Raw genomic sequence first — 13,273 nt, forward strand, 5'->3', positions numbered from 1 at the left:
CAACTTTTCATTTAGGAACACTGCATAATGATCATCCATGCTTATCGCGTCATACTCTGACATACAACTTTTATGAACAAATAACTTGATTACCAAATCTTATGAATATGCATCTCTTTATTAACACAGTTGACATCAAAAGTCCTGATTACAGCAGTTACAAGCGGAAGAGAGTAGCATCCTTATGACTGATAAGAATATTTAACTCCCATGTGCTTCATTAGACATATGCCATCTGCCCTTGTTGCATACCTGGTTTTGATATACATATAATAAACAAATATTCTTTAAAATGAAACCAACAAGTTAATATAGTATTACTGTCTTGATAATGCAGATGGGGCACCTAACAGCAAGAGATGTTCCAGGTCTCCTATTAGGTTCTTGATAAGGGCAAGATTTCAATCAGGGATTTACAATTTTGGGGTTCAGTCTCTTAGCTGCTGCAGTACAACAGTTCCCGATAGGGATGGTATAAATTCTAGATATTATTATGGCATTTTGGTGCCCTGCAGGCTTGTGAGTCTGTAGTGTATTTCTTTCATTTATTTATAGGAATCCTTGCCTATCCCTCACCATAAGTTTCCAGAGTGGGTCAAAACAATGTCAAGTTACAATATTTAAATAAATTAATCTGTCAGGATCTGTCAGAGGAAGAGGAGGAGGAAGAAACAGAGGGTGAGCATGGGGGAGGGTCCATGCAATGTGTTGTGAGAGATTCTTGCTCCGTTTTTCCTGGATGCCACAGAAGGGTACAGAGAACAATGTGAGTCAACCTCCACCCTGCCCCCTGAGAGTGGACCTTTCGTGATAGCCAAGGAGGCAGTTGGCCAGTAAGCAGAACCAATAGAAGGAGAGACAGAAGGACTGACTCAGGCCCCATCTCTAAGGCCACAGGATGGCCACTGCCCCTGCAATCTGTCTGTCCCTCCCACACCAGGTGCAGACCCTCTAAACCCATCCCAAAATTGAAGGGGTTTCTGCTAAACGAGATGGTGCTTCTATGGGCAAAAGCAACACTCCCTTGACACCCCCAGCACGCCTGGTGTTGTACCAAGTACCCAGATGTAAACAAACAATAAACATCCATAAAAATGGCAAAAGTAGTTTCTTTCCCAAATAGGTTTTATCTTAAACAATTGCAAACACAGTAAATAAAGAGTTCAGTTGTAATGTATCAGTGGCTCCAATTGCATTTGCAATTGTTTAAGAGAAAACCTATTTGGGAAAGAAACTACTTTTGCCAATTTTATGGACATTTATTGTTTGTTTACAGATAGTTGCCTTGGTGGTATTATCTTGCATCGATTGCAGTAGTCATTATATCACCACCCTGTTCATTGTTTTATTGAGTAACCAGATAGGAACAGCTGAATTAGGTCACTCCCACCCAGCTCATCTACCCAAGTGTCTTTGATATATGCCAAGTCAGCACCTTCATTCACAACCAAGTTGTCAATGAGCATGGTCTTATTAGGGACTGACTTGGCACCACCAAGGACTGAAGAGATAAGCTACCAGTAACTTCTGGAGAACTGGGGGGCTGGAAAAAGGAACCAAACATATAGGCCTCTGCCCCAAATGGTGGTAAGACCCTCCACTCTAACTATACCTTCCCCTGTCCACCACCACAGAAATTTGCAACTCTCTGCTACCTGCCCACCCTGACACATCTAGTATCATTAGATGCAACTGGGAGAGTAGGGCCACAGATAATAATTTATGGTCCAATACTAAGTGCTTAGGCCCACTGTCAGTTGGAATACAATAGCACCACTGCAACATTCTTCCCACTGTTTCTCACTCAGAGGCAACATCACCAAACCAAACTTCCCTGACCTCAGGCTATCACCCTGCATAAGAGTCACAGTGCCTGGCCTATAATTCCATATCTTGACTAAGAGGGGGGCTCCCCTGCTCTTGTACCTCCCCAAAGTGAAGACTCCAAAGGCAAAACCCTATTGGTGTCATTCCCTTTGGGGATGATCCAACTGCCCATGGCAGAGTTTGTCCTTATATTAAGGCAGTCTCTGGAACACCTCCAGCTGTATCCACTCAACCACATGCTTCTGATGCCCATTGCCCACCACTAGGGACATGTGCTGGGCCATGGGGTAATTTTTGCAGAGAATGACTTAGCTAAGTGATGGGGAGTGACCTAGGCAGAGATCGGTGTTAGGAACGAAAAATGAAACATATTCAATTTAGAATAGTTTCCAAGTGCACTCTTCATGCCATCAATAAAAAGGAGAACAAAGACGGACCATTTAAAAATAAATCACAGGGGCTAAACTATCCCCAGTATAATGAAAAATGCTTCCGGAATCGATGTCTTTTCAACTTAGGAAGATGAATTCACTAGATAGTATATTTTTTCTGGCTTGACTTATTGCATTGCTAACTTGATTTGCAAGTGCACCATCTTCTTCTGGACTGATGAATCATGAAGGTGTGTGATTTCTTGGACAAAAGCAAGCTGCTTGTCATGTTACATTAACATGATGCCTTGGCAAAAACTAATTTCATAACTCGTTATTTTAAAAGAAAATGTTATGCCTTTATGTATTGGTTTTCTGTTGTCTTGGGAAACCAGAGATTGCCTGCTCAGGAAACTGGATATTGGGTATAATGGCTTGTATCTGGAGCCCCTGAGAAGGCTCAGGGGATGGTTTTGTTTCTTGTTCCAAGTCAACCATTTCATCGCATTTGAGTAAGGAAGGGAGCTTTGCAATTGGTGAGAATAAGAATTCATGATGGTTGTAGTAGTGCTAACTAGTATTACAATAATAAAGAACAGGGAAAGAACAGGTATGGCAGGTCCCTTCTCCAAGGAGCTTACAATCTAACATCCAAGAAAAAGGGGTCATGGAGGGATGGGTAAGCAGGGGGAGAACATGTGATTATTAATGTGCTTTGCCTTAGTTACTGTACGTTATAGGGACTTGGGGGGGTAGGCAGCTGTGAAAGAAGTGAATGCTGTGCTAGAGATGAGCAGGAAAGGGCTTGGATATAAGACTGTCAATATCATAATCCCACTGTACAAACATACCATGAGACCACATTTTGAATACTGTGCACAGTTCTGGTCACTTCAACTCTAAAAGGTTATTGCAGAGCTGGAGAAGATTCAGAAAAGGGCAACTAAAATAATCAAGGGGTGGAACAACTCCCCTTTGAGGAAAGGTTGAAACATTTTGGCCTTTTTAGTTTAGAAAAAGGGCGAGTAAGCAAAGACGTGATAGGGGTGCATACAATTTCGCAAGGTGTGGAGAAAAGAGAAAAGTTTTTCTCCGCCTCTTGTAATACTACAAACAAAAGGAAGAACTTCACACAGCATATAGTTAAATAATGGAATTCATGCTTTTGAGAAGAATGATGACGACCAACTTGCATGGCTCTAAAAGAGAATTAGACAAGTTCGTGGAGGCCAAGGCTATCACTGGCTATGAGCTATAATGGTTATGTTCTCATTTCGCTGCCGGAGACAGAATCCCAAGTGGGGAAAGTGAAGTTGCACATGGGCTTGTGGTGTTCCCATGGGCATCTGGGTGACAACTGGGAGAATAGAATGTTGGACTTGATCCAGCCAGGCTCTTTTTATGTTCTTATATAGGAAAGTTGAAAAGGGAATCCAGGACTGCAGGGAACAGGATTACAGTTGTCAGGCTTGGAGGATTTTATCATCCTCCGGCAGCATCAAGGATCAAGGCAGAAGCAAGAAAGTTCGTATTTATGGTTTTATTCAGTTCTCGTGGTGCAAGACAAAGAATCCAGTCCTTAACTCCATAGTGACATTGCTCACTCTGAGCTCTTCCCCTTCTTTCCCCAGCAACAGCCTGTGGCTGTACGGGTAGCCTCAGGAGTCAAACATCTTTGAGCCCTTTGCTCTTGAATTCTAAGTGAACAATGCGTACGTGGGAATGGTGGTGCTTCTATGCTTTCCAAGGACATCTCTGCTGGCAAAGCTCCCCCTCCCGCTCCTTCTCCTAACACCTCATAACTTGGCAGCTCTGAGTTCTGCTGCAATTCAATCCTGTCTCCCTCTTCTCCTGAAACTACTGGGGGGGGGCTGATCCCCCCACTTCTCCTCCGAGGGAAGCAAAGGAAGAGGAGGGGGCGATTCACAGCCTTCCCCTTCAACCCAGTCCCTGACAGCAGTGCTAATCTCACAAACAGGTCTAGTGGAACTTATTATAGAATAGTTATGTTACAGCTCAAAACAACACCTACTAACTGAATAGCCAGTTATAAGAAAGATGAAAGTGAAGGAGTGTATTGGCATCGTCTATCCATGCATACACATTAGATGAACACTCACAGACTGAGAGTGCAACCCTAACCATGGCTACTTAGAGAGAGGTTGCATTGGATTCAATAGAGCTTAGTCCCATGTAGGTAGTTATAGGACTGCCAGCTTCATGTGTGGATGGTGACTAAAACCTTAAGAAGTCTAGCACATGTGAGCGCACACATGAATACAATTTCCAATTTGCCTCCCTAACATTTAGTTGAGAGGCAAAATAGGGACACACAGTGATTTTCTAGGCAAACTAGGAAGACTTCATCAGGAGTATCCCTGGTAATTAGGGCTATTCAAAGCATATGGAGGCAATACTGCTCTCATAATGTCCTGCTGCTTCTGGAAATTTAATATTGAATATATCCAATGGCAGATCTTTGAGCCGTGCTGTGAATCTTGCCTCATCCCCAGCCCTAGCCCACACACCAAAATCTACTTGCCGTTTCCTAGAGACCATGACAGAGAGACACAGAGCAATTAACTCCAGGTTAATCCTTAAACAACCGTAGGATATAATGTAGCCCTCGTTTGCTGAACTTACAAAAATGGATGCTCAGGGAAGTGGTTATTGTTGGCTATTTGCAGTTTAGTAGCGCTGCAGAGAGCTTGCTGGGGAGACCATGCATGACAAGGAACTAAAAAATAACTTTAACAAGGTTTTAATAACAAAAACAAAAACTCCTTTTACACTAAAGATAACAACAACAAACATGACCCACCCACCAACCCATCCCCCAGGGTGATGGGAGAGCTAGGTGCTGCTCCTTGTATACTATACCCAATTGCTGACACAGCTTGATTAACACTACTCAGCAGCACCTGCTATGTTTCACAGCTGTAAGACTGGGTCTTGTTATTTGGCTCTGGTCCTTGCTCTGGCCCCTTAAAGACATACACATCGGGTGGAACAAGGATGAACCTCCACATTTAAAGAAACCATTTAACAGTTATAGCAGAAGCAGCAGTGCTCAGGTACAAGCCGTTGGATGGACTTCGCAAACCTACCACCCAGGACAAATGCTCTGTTGGGTCAGCAAAATGTCAGCTCTTCCATTTCAGCTATTTCCACATCTTAAGAAGCTTGCAGAGGAAAGAACAAATGCAGAGATTTCACCAGGCATGTAAACACAAGCATTAATCCATGTGTGGGAATCAATCAATTATCTTAATCTTGTGTAAATCCTTCCAGAACCCGCCTGAAAGGCCCAAGCAGATAACAAGCTCCTTGCACCAGCAGGAGGGTTTCATTTATGAATGCACGAAGGGTTTTAGAGAGGGATCGACATTCATAGCCTTTCCGTGCTTCATTACTTTACAAGTGACAGTAATTAGGTCTGCCAAGTAAGCAGTGGACAAGCATTCATCTAGATGATCACATCCTTTTGACTTCCACAACATTGCACATGATTCATGGAGAGCATTGTCTTGCTCCATGACTCTGTGGAACAGAGTAGGAAGCAAAGTTTGTACTGATGAGAAATGGAAAACTAATCTCCACCAAATTTGTCAGGAGGGATTTTGTGTAACATCTTTCTTTGCCCCTATTTCTCATGCTGCGTAAGGGCTGTTTCACATATCCATGCATGTCCATCAAATCTTATCACTGACATCTCTGCCCCTATGGGCAAATACAACACCTCCCCCCCCCCCCCGAGGAGCTTGAAGTCATCCTTACAGGGAAGCTGCTGACTGGGACTTTTCTTTCTGTAATTATCTGAAGTAATAACACCCTCTGCTCAACTCACGCCTTCTCCCATTGTCAGTGAGGAATGGTGGAGACCACCTCCCCAGCCTGACTCTTCCAGAGGAGGAGGAGACAGTTCAGAATTACCACAGAGGTTTGAGGGAGATCACAGCTCAGAGGCAGATGAGGGAGAAAGCTGGGAAATAATGGGAGAGGAAGAAGCAGCAGCACCAGAGGGGTGACAGCAGAAGGACACAGTGTCTTTAGAAAGCATTCCAGGACCCCCCCCCCCAGAACCTGGCGAGCTTTGAAAGTAGGAGAGCAAAGAGCTCAAAGGCAGAGGGCACTTCTCAGCACCCATAGTGATGACGCATGAAAGGAGAGAGGGAATGGAGACTCACTCAGAGCAATGCCATTATTCCAAGAGGCTGCATTTCCAAGCCTCTCTCTGTGAATATTGAATAAAAAGCAGTTGGTAAGAACTCTTCCTTGTCTTTTCCGTTCCTGGCAACCTGCTGCGGGGGGGGGGGGGGGTCTGTGTGGATCCTCTGCCACCTGACACCCATTCATGCACCCAAGTAGCCCTAGTAAGACACTTAGAGATTTCTACTGAAATATGAAGCTGCATATAAATGAACTAGATAGATGATAGATAGATGAAAGATAGATACCTATTAAAAATAACAGACTTAATTAGTCCAGTTGATTAATACAAAGAGGCGTACTCTGAGTGGTGTTAACTCTGGATAAAACCAAGAAGCCATAGGTGCTACTTGAAAACAGCAAAGGATAGAGGCTCATTTGAATGCCTGCTACTTCCGCCTACGTTTCATTTTAAGATGGTGACCAGGCGGAGATGCCTTCCACGGCTCCAACTTGGGATGAGAAAAATTGTCAATTTTGGTTTCTCTCACTGCCTCATTTTTCCAAGCTTCAGGTCAGTCCTCCCCATTTCCACATCAGTTTGCAATTTTTAAGAAGCCCCCATGAAAATTCATCAACATTTTAATGCAAATTTCTCCTAATAAACACATTTTTGCAAAGCAATTCCCCCAATATGGTGCTTGTTTGTATGTTATTTTCACCAATATATTGTTGAATGCCACCCCCAACCTTCAAGTGGTGCGAGATTCCAGGGGTTCCAGTTGCTTAGACAGCAGAGACTGTGGTGTCTTTATGATATATGGTTTATTTACACACATATACAACCTGAGCCTTCGATGGAACATTAACACCCCAAGAGGGCCTTGCTTCTTGCATAGCCACAGCCTTGGATTCCAGCAGAAGTGGAACCCAAGAAAGAAATTTATTTGCTTTCTAGCCTGATTGAGAATTCTGGAGCATGCAAAAGTTGGCATTCTTTTGTAACATTTTGGTTGTCCTAAGAAAGCATTTGCCCTAACGTGGATTTTGGAATTGATCTGCTTATGTACTCCCCATTTTCAGCTTCCATTTCTTCCCTGTGAGAGATGGCCTCATACATTTACTTTGCTTCTCAAAAACAGTCATAATCATACCAGTAATATATACTGCAGCACATAAAAGAAGAGGCATAGTGACTACCAGTGATGAAAGTAGTAGATCATAAAGCCTATTTCTTTCAAGGGCAGAGGGTACATTGTATTAATTACACATTTCCTAATGCATTCTCATAAGAGAGAGAACCGGCCCAAACAGAGATGACTAATCGTCATTACATTTCTGAGAATGAAGCTGGCGTCTAATACCAATTGTCTAAATTCACACTGTTGCTGAATCAAAGTACCTTAAGTTGTGGCTAGAGAACCTGAACACAGACAGTCAATAAATAAGGGGAATTTGCCTGTAAGTGAGAAAGGATAGGAGAAGAATAGTCATTTTGAGCAAATGAAGTTTGATCTGTATCCCTTTGTATGTGTTCTGAGCAAAGAAACCATAAGGTCTGGCTGTAGACAGAGACAATAAGCACACAATTTCCTGCAAGACTATTTTATACAACTATGAAATATTTACGAGAGAATTTCATGGGAATTGGAAACTGTCTCATTATCGGAGAAGTGACAAGATGAGCTCAAAGAAATGCCCCCAAGAAATACATCTGAGAAGTAGCAACCTGGTTATTTTTGGAACAACATCTAAATGTGTCTGAAAGTTATGGGGGTGTCTGTCTCTTGATTTACACACACACACACACACACACACACACTTGTTCTCTTTAATTAAATGAAGGCTGGACTGAACAAGTCTGAGTAAGAACAGGATGCTTGTTACGAAGGAAGGCATCCTGCCTCCAGAGAATGCTTTGGTTTTTGGCTTCCATTAAAAATTCTAACAAACAAGATCCACAAAGATCTCTTGGAGGTCTTTTCTAAGACTTCCAGGAAAAGCACTGATTAGTGACATGACTGGCATCTCTGGCAGCTGTGATCCTCAGATGGGTTCGGCACTGGAGTCACATAAACACTGACGGCTCTGGTTGAAGCTGGAATCACCTAAGCAGGCAGACCACAGGAGCGTTGGTCTACCTAGCCAAGTACTGTGAACACTGACTGATAGTGGCTCTGCAGGTGTCTTCCAGTCTTTCCTAGGTCTGGCCCTTCCACGAGGCAGAGTGATGCAGCTGCCTCAGGCAACAAGTTCTGGGGTGTGGAAATTTGTGCTCTGTGGTCTGCCCCTGCTGCCCATAAGCTAACTTGCTGCCCATGGGGGTGGTGGAGGACCAGTGCTGAAATAAGACTCAACCACAAGTCTAGTCAGAGTGTGTGTTCCAGTGATAGGGAATGCACTATCCTGTTCTTTGCCTCAGGCAACAAAATGGCTTGGGCCGCTCCTGGTCTTTCCTCTCCCAGATCCAATGTCTGATAGCCCACTGGTTCCCATAAAGAATTTCTGTACTGTTAAGAGTATTTATTTTGTTTTAGTGACCTCACCAGCAGAACTGCACTCCTAATAATTACATGTATTTCTCACTGACAGGTAGAAATATTATTCTTAATCGTCCTATGATGAAGAGCAATTTAGTCCCATAATGATTTTTATCAGTTCACTTTGGTAAGAGTAAGATAGATGTTGACCTTATAGTCCACTTCCTTCTGCAAATTAGAATATGATAAGCAATCTCTCCCCACACACACACCCCAACACACACACACACATATTGATAGAATAAAGCAGAGATTTATCCTTCTCATCTCAATTGATTAAGAGATTTACCTCCCAGCAATGAATGAATTAATACGGGCTCAGGGAAAAGAGACAAACAAGTTTAATTAATAAGCCTATTTAACATCACTCCAGACACATTTTCATTTATACACTAAGCAAACTAAATGTATACAATTAATTACATGAACAATACCAGAGCTGAAGAGTTGATTGATGAATTAAGGGTAAAAACTGTTCTAACCAACTCTGTTTTGACTCAGAATGATATTCTCTCGCTTAAAGGGAAAAATGGATATGTACATGGAGGAAAGATCTGCTAATGTTGTGATCAGCAAAGCCTTTAAATTATGGTTACCAGATTTTTTTCAATGAATCCGGGGACTTTTTTATTTTTTATTTTTTTGAAGCCGAGTAGCAACAGGGAGGCAGTAGTGGGGATGGTGAGGCAAAAGACCCTGGGCCCAAACACACATGCATATTGCATAAAGGTGCAAAGCCCTTCTTTTGCATCCTGTGAAACATAGATGCACAGAGTTTTTCAAAAACCAGGCAACGGCTGCCCGCCTGCAACTCCCAAGCCTTCCCCGATCAGTCAAAACAAAGGGGGAAGAAGATAGCACAAGACATATCATATGCACACAAGACACATCATATGGGGACTTCCAGCGTGGAAAAATGGTGGGCGCTATGGCAGCAAGCAGCTCCTGAAGCCAACCAGAGCCAACTGCTCTACCAGGCTGGCTCCGGGCTGCTGAGGGTGCCGCTGCCATGTTTCCCAGGGACAGATTTGCAAATCTGGGGACATTCCGGGGACACAATTTGTCCAGGGACAGATTTGCAAATCCAGGGACTGTCCAGGTGCTGGGGACAAGCAACAGAAGGCCAGACTTTCACCCTCTTCACTTGAATTTCCAAAAGCAGAAAGGGCAAAGTGTTTGGTAACTCTTCCTTCCAATGTGAGGGGGCGTGACCTAGCTAAGTCTGGCAGTACAGCTTACTCTATTGTCATAACCCCTTCATGCATTAATTAGAGTTAAGCACACTGGTTATATGACGCTGGATTTATTCCAGATAAATGGAACCAGTTTCTTCCCCACTTCTTCAGAATTTCCCCCAGTATGTGGATAGCACGGCATGGAGAAATGTTACTTGCATAGAAAAAGATACACCTGAATAAGGCTACTGCGGTATAGAATTCAAACAAAATTCTGGGTATTGATTTGTTTGAATTTATAACCTTGAAAACTATTAGTTGCTCCTGGATACAGGACAGCAGTTTGAAGTCAATCATTAGGTGTTCATTTATATCCATGTGTTGTGATTTTTTTTTTTAAGACTAATGAACTTGGATCCATACTGCATTAAAAAATACAAGGTCAGCCAACAGGAAAAGACAAAGAAACACTAGAATGGAGATTATTTTCACCCAACCCCGGTGAATCACTCCTGTATTACGAATTTACAAAAATCCTAGCATAAGTTAACTGCATTCCTATGTGTTGCATGCAGTAGGGTGTTGTAATGTAACTTGATCTATGGGAGGAAATGCACCTTGACAGCTGCCCTCATGGATTTGGAATGCTCTTTTCAAAATGCTAGATTTCGTTTAAAGGTTGGCATATGCAGTGATGAAGTGGGTGCTGCCAACCCTTTAATAAATGATTGCAAAATTAATTTTGGAAGGAGGCTAGCAGACATGTTCATTGAAGTCCTAGCTAGAATGTGGAATGTTCAGGGACGGGTATTTTTTGTGAAGGCCACTACAGCAATAGCAGGAAAAACACCACAGGAGAAGTCAATTGTAGGAGAAGTAGCAGTTCAGAATGGGCTCTGAATAGCTTTGGTAGGTGTGTGAAAGGTACATACATACACTGGTTTTTTATTCATATTTTTTGATAAAATATATGAGGTGCTGTTACTCCTAAATTGATAAAATTTTGCAGTGTTGTTTGCGGTAACCTGGTACCCATTATCTCCTTCTCATCTTCTACTATGGAAAAACAACTGAAGGTGCCATAGAAAAACAATGTTTAAAATTCCTTTTATCCAGCAATCCTGCAGAGGCCATGTATGTCAAGGAAGGGCTGCTGTGGTTTAACCAACCCACATTTGTATTATTGTGTGCAAGGCTCCTGAATGCAAGGATTAACCATCTGCATGATCCCCTTTGTCTCCTGCTGCCACTCTTTTGTGTTAAGTAAATAATACTGTTGTGTTTGGAGAGGGATTAGGCTGCATGAAGACCGAGTCCCTTTTAATCCCCTGGATCCAGCAAGGTTTAAAATCTAATGGAAGACTCCATGGTGGAATTAGCCAGGCACGGGTTGTAAGTACTGCCTAAGCATGGTCCTTAGTCTGACAAGGTAAACTGTGCTGTGCTCGAGGGCAAATGGGCGAGCCCCCTCCCTCACCTGGCCAGTAGTGAGAAGACAAAGGTCAGAGTCGTGTGAGAGATTGCTGGGCTAGAAACAGGCTGCAGGCAGAGGCCAGAGAGTGATAGCCATGCTTGATTTCTTCTTGAATCCCAAGCTGTGGTTATGGGAGAAGCATGACCTTCTGGGGCATTAATGCAGAGGCCTTCTGAAATTAGACAGTATTGTGTAAAATTAGGCTGAGGGCTGCAGGTTGCCCACCCCTGCTCTGAATCTTGGGTGACTAACTTTTGGCCTTCTAGATCTTGGGTGACTAACCTTTGGCCTTCCAGATGTCACTGGGATACAATTCCCATCATATCTGACTGTTGGACCTGCTGGCTGGGGCTGATGGGAATTAGAGACCAATAACATCCTGAAGGTGACCAGATAGCTATCTCCAAAGTACATAAAATTCACAGAAGACTGTTGAAAAAATTCTAGCTTTTCATTGTATGTTTTAGATATGTGGACAAAACTTTTTATAGTACTTGAAAGTGACAACAGAAGCTTGTGGCAAATACGATAGGCACAGGAGAAAAAAGGATTCATTATTCTCAGCCGTAAGGAAATGGCAAAGATGATCGCCAACGCTAAATGATAAGCCAACCGTTTTCTCAAGAGGGCCACCAAGGAAGCACAATACTCACCGAAGAGGATCACAGAACAATCATGTAAGAAACTTACAGTGCTTTGTAAAATGATGCTATTTTTATGTTTCACTTAAGGGCTCTGAAGGAAATTGCAATAATTTCTCTCTCTCTGTCTGTCTGTATTCTTTAGCATTTTATTGGTACATTAAAAGTGCAGCTGTATTCTTTCCTTGACTCCTTGGAAAACATTTTAGCGGCAACACGTAAACCACAAGTCTCGTTAAAACGTTCCTGAACAATACTTCCTAAACTGTCAGTGAGGAGACTTTGTGGAAGAACAAGGTAGCCCTTTGCTGAAGAATGTCAAAGCTTTCATTTTTAAGATGGATTTCTGGGGCCATTTGATTTTGTCAGAACCCATTAGCCATTATACTGATCACTCAAAAAGCCACTTAGGAAAATTATGGTTTTCAAAACACTCAAAACACCTTTTACAGTTTCAAAGCATAAAGAAGCCTCAGCATCTTCTATCTATCTATCATCTATCTATATCTATCTATCACCTATCTATATCTATCATCTATCTATCATCTATCTATCTATCTATCTATCTATCATCCATCTATCTATCTATCTATCATCATCAACCAACCAACCACCTCACACCCAAAAGTTACTGAACCAGTGTACAATATAATATAGTATAAAGTACAGAATAATATTGGCCACTGAGCAATAAAATAAAAGCAATAACACAATGACACAATTTCTACAATTAATATTCTATAAAATGACTGGGTCACATTTCAAGGAAAGCATTCTTAAACCAAAATGTGTTCAATTGCTGCATAAGATGCTAGGTTCATGATTAGTTTAAGTTCGCGGTTTTTTTCCAGAGGGCTGGAGCTGCATCACCAAAAGCCCTAGTATAAACTAATTGCATCCCTGGGACATGTAGTACTCTTATTAGCACCCCATCTAAGTAGCACAGCTACCAGGCAGAGATATGGGGTGAAGCAATTTCTTAGGTTTGTAGTGAAAAGCAATACAGTATTTAACTTCTCTTTACTATGCCAGCATGGTCTGTAGAGCAGGCATGACTAAACAACCAAGCATCATTTTATATGCACATTCTCAAATA

The sequence above is a fragment of the Podarcis tiliguerta genome, assembly GCF_965153285.1.
Source record: "Podarcis tiliguerta genome assembly, chromosome: 3".
Classification (NCBI taxonomy): domain Eukaryota; kingdom Metazoa; phylum Chordata; class Lepidosauria; order Squamata; family Lacertidae; genus Podarcis; species Podarcis tiliguerta.